This window comes from Eumetopias jubatus, unplaced genomic scaffold, assembly GCF_037043125.1.
Source record: "Eumetopias jubatus isolate StellerSeaLion01/CBP00866 unplaced genomic scaffold, mEumJub1_p1.0 scaffold_3, whole genome shotgun sequence".
Taxonomy (NCBI): Eukaryota; Metazoa; Chordata; class Mammalia; order Carnivora; family Otariidae; genus Eumetopias; species Eumetopias jubatus.
The window spans coordinates 138,132,746-138,146,748 of NW_028274809.1; the positions used below are offsets into that span (position 1 = coordinate 138,132,746).

Below are 14,003 nucleotides of genomic sequence, written 5' to 3' on the forward strand. Positions count from 1 at the left end.
CCTCTAGGCCCTAGTAACCTCTATTCTATTTTCGGCCTCAGTGAATTTGCCTATTTAGGTTCCTCATATAAGTGGCATCATACAAATTTGTCCTCTTGTGGATAACGGATGTTTCCAGCAGACAGAAAGGGGGAAAAGAACAAGCGACAAGCCAAATGCAGCTTCCCTGGGTTCTTTGCCTCCCTGTCGCATGTGTTGACTTCTCTGCCATCGCAGGATCAGGCTCATCCCTCCTTCCCTGAATGTCCGTCATGATGTCAGTAGGCTTCTTTTCATAGCTGATTATGCTGTTCATCTCATTTCCTTCCTGTTTTGCACAGAGACTGAGTTCTCCTTTGCTGACTTCGTTTGCTGAGCTCAAAAACAGTGTCGGATCCCTGCTGATGGCACAAATCACTTCTTGTGAAGTCTGGCTGGGTTGGGGCAGGCAGCTGCCAGGCCTCTAGTCTCCTATGAGGCTGTCTTGGCCACAATGGAGCCTGTGTGTGACCAGTGGGTGCTGGGCACGAGCCTGACCAGCTGAAGTGGTGAGTTGTTCCTGTTGCTCTCACTGCCCTTGGGCCCTGGGGCGTGGAGGGTACTGTGACCTGGAAGATGACCTTCCCCATGAAAAAGAAAAGCAGCCTCTGCTTTTCCCAAAGTGGGTTTTGGCTGGTAATTATTAGTGACTTTCTCAGAATTGAACAATTGGTTAGGCAGTCTTAGAAAACCCATCCTCAGCATTTAGTACTTGGGAAATTCTACTTCCAGAATTCTAATCCCAGAGGGGACAGTAGGTTTCCAGTGAGTATTTCTTATTTGAAAAAAATCTGTCCTTGAGCTTTCTTTCTGAGTTGTAGAGATACTCTTCCAGAATGTGGGCCTCCTTTATCTGTGACTGGTGAATGTGTATGTTCAAGTTTATAGGATGTCCACATAACAGGGCATAGGTAAAGATGATTTCAAAGTGACTTCAAAGGGAACTGACCAAATCTTACCATCTTGGTTTAAAACCTCCAGTGCCTTTACAAGAATGCTTTTCTTATCTTGGACTTGTCCAGGCTACCACCTAGTACAGTTTGTTTTTGTATTTTGAGGTTTTTTTTTTTTTTTTTGACTAGCAGACTGACTGATTTACTTCGCATGATATTCTTTCTCTCTACTTCCTCTTGATTCTTCTCTTTTAAATATTCCTGGGAAAGGCTCTTGCTTTGCCCCTCAGGTTCATTATTTTTCTGTGTCTTGCTAGTAGCATGGTGGAAAATGGACATAAGGTTTGGTGTTAGAGACACTGGTCTTTAAAGCCTGACTGTACTTTACTAGCTGTGTGACCCTGGGCAAGTAACTTAACCTCTTTAAGACACAGCTTTCTCCTTTGTGAAATGGAAGCAGATGATTTGTTATTCTCAGGAATGTTGATGGATAGCTCAAAATAATGTAGAAAGGTACCTGGTACATAGGAGTGCAGCACACATTTACAACCTTCCCCTCCCTCCCTCCCTCCCTTCCTTTCTTTCTGTTTAAGGTAAGCCCTTCCCAGTCTGCCTTCAGCCTATCTGAATTCCTGAGACAGAACCCCAAAAGTCCAGAGTCCTTTCAGGTCTAAGCGGCTCTAGGTTCCACACAGACTGTGTTCAACAAAAGTGGGGGTGATTGACAGCTAGTATAACAACCGGCTTTGATACTGGATCCCATTGTCATCCGAAGGAGCAGCGACTACCTGGAGCCGCCCCTTAGCCACTGCACTCTAGGCTGTGCCAGGGAGGGGGTGTTCGGAGGGGGTGTTCCAGAGAGACATCCAGCACATAAAGGCCAACATACCTGTGACCTGGTTCCACAACCTGGAAGTGACACAAGACAAAGCCAAGGAACCACGGGGGGTGCGATGCGGTTGGTTTTACCCTGAAGAAGGGATTCTTTTAAGTAATCCCAGACAGGCTCACCTGCCTGTTGTTATGGGGACAGGTAACTCTGAGAGTCTTTCCCCAAGGGAGATTAGGGCGCTGCTGGAGTGCGTTGAAGTGCGTTCCCTAGGGGAGAAGGGACATCGTGCACTCTGCCCTAGTAAACTAAGTCAGGGCTTAGGTTTCTATTATGAAAACGTTGTTTCGGTTGGCAGCTTCTCCCCAGCATCCACCTAGATCTGGATACCTACCACCCGCGGCATAGCTGTGACTGAACTGCAAAGCCTCGCTTCTAGAATACAAGGTGACGATTACATGGGACGGATTCCAGGGAAGTCCTCGGAGCCGGGCTCCGCGTGGAGCAGCCAGCTGAGGTCACGCTCCGGATAAGTTTTAGGTCCCCGCTGGGCGTGCAGATTTCTATGCAGACTAATCCCAATTACTCAGGAGAACCGTTCCCCATTTCAGGCAGTTGCACGGATGCAAATACCGCCGCTTGGGGCGTCTGGGGCCGGGAATCCGTTGTCCTCCTGGTCTGCGTTTTTCTCCGGGTTTCAACCCCTGACAGCGCGCTTGCGTCTGGGCCCCCAGCGAGGGCAGGGGGTGATTTCGGGAAGGAACCCGGGGAGAGCAGAGCACGGCTGCTCCCGGCTCTCCCAGCCCACGTCACCCAGGGCTCGGAGGTGGGGGCCTGGGGCACGGCCGCGTAGGGTGGAGGAGCGCGGGCGCCCCAGCTCTTGCCGGCTCGCTTAGTCCGCATCTCTCAGCAGGCAGCCGGCTCGGGGGGCTGCGTTTCGCTTCCCCGGGGGCCTTCTCGGATTGCGGCGGTAGCCCGGGATTCCGACGGGGGGTGGGGGGGTGGGGGGGTGGTGGTGGCGTGGCAGCGTCAGGGCGCCGCTTCCCCCTCCGCGCTCCCCCTTTCCGCCGCGGTGGCGCGCGCTGACCTGGCACGGCCGCCGCGAGCCGCGCGGATCCACGCGAGCCGGGAGCCGACGCGCGGCGCTCACCTGGCGAGCTGAGGTGAGGCGGCCCGGGCTGGGGGAGCGACGGGAGCCCGAGGTGGGGGCACGCCGACAGGGGAGGCTGTCGGAGCGGTGGGGGTGCGAGGGGTGCCCAACGTAGGGGCTCGCCGGCGGGGCGAGGCTGCTGGAGAGGTGAGGGGGCGCGAGGGGCGCCGGGGAGGCTTGCGCGAGCCCGGGGCCGTGCCGGGGCTGGGCAGTGCCGAGGCCCCTGGGTGAACGTAGGAAGGGGCTCCTCAGCGGGGGTAGAGGATTTTTATGGGACTTGCAAAAGGGAGGGGCCCTGTGCTCGGCTTGGATGCGGAAGGCTCAGGAGCGGGACCTCCAGGCACTTTATCGCTTGGCGACTCGCAGGGAGCACAAAGCCTGCGTCCTGCGTGGACCCAGGCGCTGTGTTCTGGACGCGATGGCTTTTCTCGGTTCCCCAAAAGCGCGCGCACAGATGGCGAAGGCCCGCGGAGGATCTCCTCCCCAACACACCCGAGCCTTGGATATCTGGTGGCAAAAGCCAAACTTTCTGCTACTTCACCGAGCTAGGTTAGAGCGTGAGAGCGCGGCATATCGTGGTCGAGCGTGCGTTGTGAAGTCCACCTGCTGAGATTGCAGCGGGGAAAGCGGAATTGCTGCATTTCACCCCCACCCCTTCCAGCCTGCCTGTCGCCGCGCGGTGAGGTTTGCCACCCCCCTTCCTGCGACTACTGATGCTGTCAGCCTGGAGAATGTGGAAAACCTTCGGAAGAGGGGTTATTCAGCCCTAAATGGGAATTAAGACTAACAAGAAGGGGTATATTCCAGAACTGTCTTACTGTATGATTGCAATGGAACATGGAAGGATGTTTGAATTGAAGATGTGGTGGGAAAGCTCGAGGCGCTGAGGGTCGGCAAATCTGGGTTTCGTCGACTCTGTCCTAAGGCCGAATAGCAGTGAGGTTTTGGCAAGTCAAGAAACCTCGTTGAACCTCAGTATGCCTGTGTGAGAAGTGGGGGGATAATCCCTGGCCCACCCCCCACTGGATGGTTTGGAAGGAGGGAGGGTAGTGTTTTGAAAAGTATGAAGTGTGATTACTATAAATTAAGATTATCACCACACTGCTGCTCACACCTCCCTCCTGGCCGCCAACAGAACCTCCTTTGGAGCAGAGTTAAGGCAGCACCGTCCGGGTAGTTGTGGGCATTTTCCTGCTTCCCTATCCAAAATGTCACGATGTGTCTGTTTCTGGGGGTGTTGCTGCAATTCCTCTTCCCAGCGCTACCACCTGACGCCGCCGCGCATCACAGTGTGACATCAGGGGATCAGGGAAAAGGAACTTTGCCTTCCCCGTCTTCTTTAGGGCCTGAGGGGGATGCTAAGAAAGTTGAGGAAAATTGGTAGTGGCCAATGGGGTGGGGGTGGGGATTCATCATTTGACAGGCTCTTCATGAGACCATTTAATTCTGAAAACATTGTTGGCTTTCTGAAGTTGGAGTTCTTGTTCTCTGATTCGGGGAAGACTCTGTCAGAGCCAAGGATAAATAAGCAAGAATAAGCATTTTTCATTCGAATGACCTTTAGAGGAAGATAGTAAAGAGCTAAAGAAAGAGTACCATTGCTTGCTAACAGGTTTTCCCCACCTGTCTGAGGGCACACAAATAATAGCATTGCCAAATTTAAATAGTTTCCCTTGTTACTAAATTTAGATTCATATTTCTAATATGGAAAGGAAAGAGTCACAAGGTTGGTGGTGTTACTGTTACAATTTAAGCAGTTCTTTTTAAATAAGCATGTCCAACCTTCCAGCCATTATAAACATGAGCAATCCTAATGCCTGTATGTTGTATTGTATGTATCTTTTCTAAAAAGATAAATAAGGTAAGCATGTCAATGTCACCAAGCTGTCTGATTGGTTTTTCATTTTAATTAAAAGGAGTTGAGAGGTGACTCATTTATGAAGTTGGGAAATAAGACTAGCTCTCCTTAGTTGTGCTGTCATATACTGAACTGTAACTTTTTATAAAATAACACTGATGGTGATGATAAAGCTAACTTTTATTGAATATTGTGTGCCAGACTGAGAATTCATTTAGTTCTCACAACAATCTGTAAAGAAACTGAAGCACAGAGAGGTTAAGTGCCTTACCCAAGGTCACACAGCTAGTAAGTGAGGAATTTCTCAGATTGGCATAAAAATTATATTTGATTGGGACCCTGGTGTTTTTTTTCTTAACTTCTGCACTGTGTTTTATCCCATACATACAGGCAGCATGAGGGTGAGGTTGGGGGGTCTGGAGCAAGGTTCCATGTCCCAGTGCTGAGCTTGCTGTTGAGTTGCTGTGTAGTCTTCATTTTTCTTCCTTTTCCTGGGCCTCAGTTTTCTCATCCACAAAATAGTCATAATAATCCTGTATTGAATGAATGTTTTATTTCTCACTGGAACATGAAGTGTGAACTGTGAAAGAGAAACACTCCCAGTATGTAAAAGGAAGTTTCAGAGGCAAGTGTTTTTGTCATCCTCAACGTAGGCTGGAAAATGACAAAGGAGAAAAAGCCAAAATAATCTACACACTTAAATGTGATCTGCCCAACAATTAATGTTTGGAAATTACTTTAAGAAAATACTTTAGTTCTGTTCTTGGATCTTTAGTTTTACACTTATTAAAAGAGATAAATGTAAATTAGACCTCAAAGTTTTGGGGAGCAGGTCAGGTTGAAAAGCACCCAGGACTAGCAGATGCTTTTGTCTTCTTGATTTCAGGAGCTGAAGACTGGAGGGCGGGGTGGCCTTAAACTCTTCCACATTCTTTTATTTCAACCATCTGTAGTGGGTCAGAAAACAACTGTCCAGGAGATACATGTAACGTACTTCCCTATTCTCTCCTTCTTTATTTGGAGATTGTTCTTAGAAGCCAGCTCGAGGGATGGCTATTTTAAATATGGTAAGTCAGGAGAGTTGAACTTTTGTTTATGCACATTTTAAGGGTATTTTAAGCAACATGGCTCAGTGGCCAAATCATTTGAACTGTCCTGTGAAATATATAAAATGTATTTTTTGTTTGTTGGTTTTGGTTTTGGTCTCATTCTTAGTTTAAACTCTTGGTCCCTGTGGAGATTTGGGCCCGGGGAGGTAAGCATGAGCATGTCACTGACATTACCGGCAGCCCCTTCGTGCTTCATCAGTTTTGATATTCTGGAGAGATGTTTGGATCTGTGAGATTTAAAGGTCTTTCCTTTATCCCTGTGCTGTCACAGGTAAGAATGTGAACTTGGGAGCAAGACAGCCTGGGTGTGAAACGCTCCAGTTACAAGCAGTGCCTCGGGTTCTAGTGTTGTTATATCTACTTCATAGATTGTTAGAAGGATCAAGTGTGTGTGTGTGTGTGTGTGTGTGTGTGTAGAAAATCTAGAACAGTGCCAGACACATAGTAAATGCCATGTAAGTGTAGTTATGAACTGATAACGATGGTTAAGATAACAGAAGAAGAGTGCTCTGGGAAAAAAAAATAGGGCAGTAAATGAGGATAGCGTACACCTTAGGGATGCAGTTTTAAAAAGGGTGATGAGGAAAGTCTCATTCCAAAGGGAAATTTGAATAAAGAAGGGAGTGCAAGTAGAAGAGTATAGAGGAGTGTAGGGATGCAGAAGGGTATAGAGGTGTAGGGATGCAGAGGTAGTAGAGAGGGGTCAGAGAGGTAGCTCAGGGATACGTGGGCAGATATAGCAGTGTCGAAATGTTTTTTTTAATTTAAAATTTTTTAATTTCATTTTATTATTTTTTGAATTTAAATTCAGTTAATTAACATATAATGTATTATTTGTTCCAGAGGTAGAGGTCAGTGATTCATCAGTCTTATATAATACCCCGTGCTCATTAGATCCCATGCCCTCCTTAATGTCCATCACCCAGTTACCCCATCCCCCCACCCCCTCCCCTCCAGCAACCCTCAGTTTGCTTCCTATGATTAAGAGTCTCTTATGGTTTGTCTCCCTCTATGGTTTCATCTTGTTTTATTTTTTCCTCTCTTCCCCTATGATCCTCTGTTTTGTTTCTTAAATTCCACATGTCAGTGAGATCATATAATTGTCTTTCTCTGATTGACTTATTTCGTTTCGCATAATACCCTCTAGTTCCATCCACATTGTTGCAAATGGCAAGATTTCATTTTTTTGATGGCTGAGTAATATTCCTGTGTGTGTGTGTGTGTGTGTGTGTGTGTGTGTGTGTGTATCACATCTTTATCCATTCATCTGTCGATGGAATTTTTCTTTTTTTAAATTTGTTTTTTTAAACTTTTTTTTTGAGAGAGAGAGAGAGAGGGCACACCTGTATACAAGGTAGGGGTTGGGGGACAGGCAGAGGGAGAGAGAGAATTTCAAACGGACTCCAGGCCCGGTGTGGAGCCTGGCCCGGGGCTCGATCTCACGACCCTGGGCTCCATCTCACAACCCTGAGATCACTACCTGAGCGAAAATCAAAAGTTAGATGCTTAACTGACTGAGCCACCCAGGCGCCCCTATTTTTGTTTTTTGTTTTTTTACTTTTACCTAGGGAGTTTGCTTATGGAAAATTTCAAACTTAAAAGTAGAGGGAATATCTCCCACTCTCCCTGCTTGTGTTCCCTCTCTTGCTGTCTCTCTCTCTCTGTCAAAAAATAAATAAAAAATCTTTAAAAAAAAAGTAGAGGGAATAGCACATGTACCCTTCTCCCATTTTCAACAATTATCAACGTGGCCAATTGGCTTTCATCCATATCCCCGGCTGGCACTTCCTACTGGATTATTTTAAAGCGGATGTCAGAAATTCCATCAATGATTTCTACATACGTCTGTATATATTTCTCAAAGATAGGCTCTTAATCACACAGAAGCACAGTACTTAACTGTGTTGACTTTGTTTCCCATCTATAAATCGGGACCAGCAGAACCTCCCTCACAGCCCTGGTTTGAAGATGAGGGTGGATGTCTGGACCGCCCTGTAGGGTCCGGCGACCGGTGCCCAGTTGCTGGTTGCCATCATGCTCGTGATATTGTCTTTACCTTGGTAAAGTCCTTGGTTTTTGTTTTTTTCTCTTTTCTTTTTCCAGATAATTCAGTTGTGGCAATTTCACTTCTACTTCCCCTCTCTTCTCCGTACCGACTTTAGGCACCTATATTCTGTATTCCCTTTATCTACGCTCCATTTCCCCCTTAGCTTTCAGCGCCTGTGTTTGCAGCCTGACTTACAGCTGGAGCTCCTCTGAACCCCCGACCCCGGAGCCCGTGCGATACGAGCACTCTCTAGGCTTCCTATGCCTTTTTGAAGGGAGATGGGAACTTCTTCCCATTTCATTTTTTTGGACAGCGTTATTGAGATAGAGATAGAATTCACATAACATACAATCCAGCCATTTAAAGCATACAGTTCAGTGGCACCTGGATGGCTAAGTTGGTGAAGACTCCCAGCTCTTGGTTTCAGCTCAGGTTGTGATCTCGGGGTCGTGGGATTGAGCCCCGCCTCAGGCTCCACGCTCAGCTTGGCGTCTGCTTGGGATTCTCTGTCCCTCTGCCTCTGCCCCTCCCTCCTCCCGCTCAAATAAATAAATCTTTAAAAAAACTGCACTTTTAAAGTGTACAGTTCAGTGGTTTTAGTATATTCACAGATATGTGTCATCCTTTCCACAGTTGATTTTAGAACATTTAGATCCTCAAAAAGGTACCCTGTACCCTTTAATTATCACTCTTTATGTTCTCATTCCCTCTCCTTCCCCTGAAACACCACTAATCTATGTTCTGTCTCTATGGATTTCCCTATTCTGAACATTTCATAAAAAAAAAAATCTATCAATATGAAATATCTTTCGTGACTGGTTGTTTCACTTAGTATAATGTTTTCAGGGCTCGCCCACACTGCAGCATGTCTTAATACGTCCCTTCTAATTGTGGCCGAATAATACTGCGTTCTCTGGTGGTCACACACTTTGCTTACCCATCCATCAGTTGATGGACATTTGGATGGTTTCCACTTTTTGGCTATTGTGAATAGTGCTGCCACTCACATTTGTGCGCATGTGCCGGCTTTCCTTCTCTTGGGTATATACCCAGGAGTGGAATTGCTAGGTCAAATGATAACTGTATGTTGAACCATTTGAGGAACTGCCAGACTGTTTTCTGACATGGCTCCCCATTTTATTTTACTCAAACATGGGAACCTCACCATCATTCAAGGGTAGGTACCTACCCTTACTTTGCGTAAATGTTTGTATTAATATTTTTGTAAGTCTTATTCTGTTGTCTAATATTCATGGATAGGTAATTTTTTGTTTATTATTGTTTTTATATAGAGAAGGTTTTACTTATTTGAGTGGTGGTATGTACCTTTAGGATACAAGATGATTTATTGGAAAGGAAAACAGAGTGCTATTTTCATGAATTTTTAAGTTACACAATTTATTAGAATAGCTATGCACATATAAGGTTTATAAATAAATAGTCTCATACTGGAGATGTATGTACAATGATTTTGTTTGTTTTTTTATAAATAGGTATAATCATAAAATTCCTGGCATGGTGTTCTAAAAACATGGAATCAAATATAGTGGTATGGTTTTTAATCCTTTGTTTTGTGACAGATCTCTTGGGAAAATTCTTAAAATTACTTTGCCAATGAAATTGCAATTATCCTAATATTTATGGCACACATAAATATCAGTGGAAGGAGCTTTGGATCAGGTGTCAGACTTGTTTTTTGTTTTACTTCCCGTAGTTATTCATGCTGAGGCTTTGGGCAAGTCCCGTAACATTCTTTATTTCAGTTCCCAAATCAGCATACTAAAACCTGAAATATTTCAAGTTTTCATTGTGTAGAATGAGAGTGGTAAGTGTGACATACACAGTGACCACAGGAAGTTAGTCATTTGTGTATCTTGGGCAACCTTTTAATTTTCTTAGGCAAAATATCTATGTTCCTTGGTCTTTGCCTTTGTTGGGTCTTCCCCTTCTCACCACACCCATTTGTCATAATTGCTTTCTGTCCTTCCTCTGGGTTCTTTTGACAGCAGACCTTCAAAATTAGGGATCATTGTCAAAGGTCAAGTTGGTCGGAGAGAAGTCTGCGCAATGCCACAGCCACCATTGCAATATTGCCCTATTTCCTTCCTGGTGCTTCTCGTGTCAGAACACAGAGTTCAGCATGTGTTGTGGTGAAATTGCTGTATGAAAATGGCAGTTTACTCTGACTCCTGGCCACTTCGTGGAAGCTATGGACTCGCTTGATTGGGCATCTTAATGGTTTCTGTTTGACAAGTGATAGTGTGAGTCTGTCACCATCCTTTGGGGATGTGAGTCTATTTAAAGTCAAAGCTTGAAGGGAAGTAGATGCGGAAGGATGGGAAGAAGACTGGGGAACTGTGTTAACCCCAAATAGCTGACATGCTGTCTGTTCACTTGCATTTGTTTATTATTGAGCACGCTCAGGAAGCCACCCGAAAATCGGCATAAATGAATTTTATCTTTCACTTCAACTCTTACTTGTGATTTCTATTCTCTAACTTCCTTTATTCTAAGGAAATGGTTGACAGAAATTTTAGGTTGTGATCTCCAGTTTCTTCTAAAGGGTGACATCTATTCTAGACTTTCTTTCTTGGGCAACAGGAATAACCAACAGAGCCATACTTAGGTACTGTTTGTTCGTTCATTCTTTCATTCATTTTATTCACACTTGAAGAATGTATTTGCTGAGCACCTATTATGTGCCCCTGTTCTACATTCTGGGAACAAAGTCGTGTCCAGGTAGAATTTTTTTAAGAAGTTACCCTCAGAGATTTTGCATTCTAGAGGGTGTTAAATCTTTGAGATTAAATAAGATGGGGATTCGTGCTAAGGAGTAAAAAGAAAACTAGAGGTGGGTAGGGGGAGAGGAATTCCTGGCTGAGGCAGTTGCCATGACTTATATGGGGGGACCATGGAGCCATTGCTGAGATGGTAACATTTAAGATGAGTCTTTAATGCTCCTAGTAATGTATTCAGTCAGTAGTTCGTGCTGGGGCAGAGAAAAATCTAAAACCCTAAATCTGACCTGCCTGTGCCTATTCATAAGATTGTTAGGGTCTTAGCAGCTAAAAGCTGCTCTTTTGCCATCAAAGTGCTGGCCAGTTATGGTCTGAAAGACTTTTGTGAGGTCACTATAGAGGTCATGGTGGCTCATGCCCAACTGAATTGTCCACAATACTCTGGCTCTGAGGTTGCCCTCATGATGCAGTCCTTCTCGACAGAACCACTGACTTTGAGGGCCAGAGACCCATCCAGAATGACTTGGCAGGGAGGGTCCAGGAGTCTCTCTTTTGTCTAGGACCGTTGCTGCTGCATATATACTAACTAGTAATCTGGCCCGTGCTCACCCTCAATAGGAAAATCTCAATAGAAATGACGGTAAGCTTTGCAATTTGATTTCTCTTCCTTTAAAATGTTTTTGGAAATTGATTTTATCTTTGTATCTAAGCCTCTTTGATTCACCATTTATGATAGTTGGGAGCATTTTGGGAAGATGCCAACCATCACTTAGGCCCATATTACCTCCTGCTTATCAGCACTGAAATGTATGAATGTGTAAGGTTAGTCACCATGTCCCCTCTACCAGAACATAAACTACTGGAGGAATCATGGAGCTTATTTTACTCCGGTACTTCCAAAACAAAAACCATGCCAGGCATGTAGTAGATGCTCAGTAAATATTTGTTCAGTTGAATAATTAACAATCTACAAGCAAGGTGACAACGAGCAATGCAATGATATGATGGTATCTCATGAATTATCTGTTGCCTCAAAGATCAAGCAATGGCGATATTGACCTTGGGGACCAGGGCCTGAACTTTGTTTCGAATCATTGCTCTCCCCTGTGTCAGTCTCCCTCCCAGAGAAACTCATGCTCCTTAATGAGTGTCCAACCCACCTTGTCATTCTTTCTCTGCCACTACTCAGCTGGGTCCTTAGACATGGCTTTGAATCTCTACGGGCCTATTCCAGCTCTAACATGTTCTCATTTTATAACCCAGAAAAGCCAACGCCTGCTGTTTATTTGTGGGAAATAAGAACATCTTTCTAGAAGGAAATGGAGCAAGCACCTGCTTCTGAAATTACTTTTGAGAAGAAAGTCTGTTTCGTTCAGTGCAGTTAAGTCAATTCCATATCTGGAAGGCTCATAAATAACATCATTCTTTTTGAACTAAAAAACACAGGGATCACTGCTACTTATCACTGGTTGGAGGCTGTGCGTTTTTATGTGATTTCACATCTATACTTATCTCCCCCACACAAGAACAGCTATGACGTGTAGAGAATTGAACGTAAAACATGACTCCTAGCTTCATTCTCTTGGAAATACTGATGTTATCAGGAACTACAGACTCAGAACTAAAATTGGAACTTGTAAGAGAAGAGGTCTAGTGAGAAAATCTACAAAAAGCAACACAAAGATATTCATTGCTGTATGTGAAAAACTGAAAATAAATTTCCGTCAATAGGAGTCTGGCTAAGTAAATTTTGATACATTTATACTATAGAAAATGGTAAGATAGTGAAGAGTGATAAGCACCCTCAAGACCTTGTTGAGAGAAAAAGAAGGTTCATTATAGATTCTGTCCAGTATGAGCCCATGTGTATGGGCCCCATCTTCTGATCTGACATATGTATGTTAACTCATAGGAAGAGGTTGGAAGGGGTAAAGTGGTTACCAGTGTCATTTCTGGGCATGAGGTGGGATTGGCAGGTTTGGGCCCATGTGCGTGCTTCACTCACTCTAGGCTTCTGTGTTTGGGGCATTCCATAAAAACACAGTCGTGGTTCCCGTTTGTAATGATGACACCCAAAATTATGGGAGAGGAAAAGATGGGCAATGAAGAGAAATCGGGGCACCAGGCGAGCTGTGAGGTTTGGAGAAGGAAGACGAAGCACTTCAGATGAATTCCGGCAGTCGCCACCATAGCCCATGATATTTGGTGGGCAGGGATTTGGAGCTTCTGCAGTACTATGCAGTATTATGTGCACCTTATCTATGTGTATGTGTCACTTCAAAAGGTTTGACCTAGAAAGAAAGGCCCCCAAATCAAGAAAAAACAAGGAATTGTGGTACAGTTTTCCCATGTACCTTCCTTCAGTCTATTTGTAAGTGTTGGGTGAGAAAAAGGTCCTATCGTTAGGAAACATGGATTCACTTCTATCCCTGTACGAATAATTCTGCCAGAGTAACAGGACAGGTGTATCTACCACAGAAATCTTCTCTCTAGCTCATGACACTATTTCCATTTTGTTGGATTTGCTCATTCAGTCTGTAAGTTTGTTGAGCCCCCATAGGCAGCTCTGCATCTGGCTGAGAACAGACAAGGACCCTGCTCTCACGGACTTATAGGGAGGGGGTGGAGGGGGATGACAGTGAAGAGGTAAAAATATATCAGGAAGTGAGACGACTATGATGAAAATTAAGCAAGGTTATGTGATAGGGAGTAACTGGGGAACTACTTTAAGAGAGGTAGTTAGGAAAGACTTCTTTGAGGAAGTAATTTATAAACCAAAGCATGCAACAAGGCAGAAAGGAGCCAGACATACAATCAGCTGGGGGAAGAGCGGTCCAGGAGGAGCACCGTTAGGGTGGGCAAGAGCCCGTGGGACGTAAGAGTTTGCTGCGTGATTGGGACTTATCGGGGGTGGACAGAGATAAGTGAACATGGTCTGCACTGTCATGTCATGCCTTAAGGACAAGGTAAGGATTTTGGATTTTATTCCAGATTCGATGGGATGGGGTGGGTGGGTGATTAGGGGACTGACATCTGATGTAGGCTTATAAAAGATATTTGCATACCTCTTAATTATAAGTTGTCAAGAGTAGGAGCAGGGAGACCCACTGGGCAGACGGAAGGAGGCCCAGGTGGGAGAGGATGGCGACTTAGTTGAGGGTGGTAGCTATGGATATGAACTTGCTAATGGATTAAAGATGGAGAGCTACAGAAAGATAGGATCAGAGATCACTTCTAGATTTTGGGTTTCAGCAACTGGGAGGTATGTTTCCTGGGATGGGAAAACCAGGGAGGAGCAGATTTGAGGGAAATTAGGGTCTGTTTGGATGTGTTAGTTTGCGATGTCCCCTGGATGAATGTC

At 45.0% G+C, this 14,003-nt stretch overlaps 1 protein-coding gene across 4 annotated transcripts in view; it reads left to right on the forward strand.

Annotated features, from left to right (window-relative positions):
- Window positions 1-341: 341 nt before the first annotated feature.
- Window positions 342-14,003, forward strand: part of RUBCNL (rubicon like autophagy enhancer) — a 39,715-nt gene continuing 26,053 nt past the window's right edge. The window contains exon 1 of one of the 4 annotated variants that reach the window (XM_028103758.2): window positions 342-527. The gene's annotated coding sequence lies outside the window, so the exon portion shown is untranslated. Of the gene's footprint in view, window positions 528-2,880; window positions 2,904-13,405; window positions 13,609-14,003 lie in introns of those variants that run through there. The other 3 variants (XM_028103767.2, XM_028103755.2, XM_028103774.2) reach the window with 3 other exon arrangements.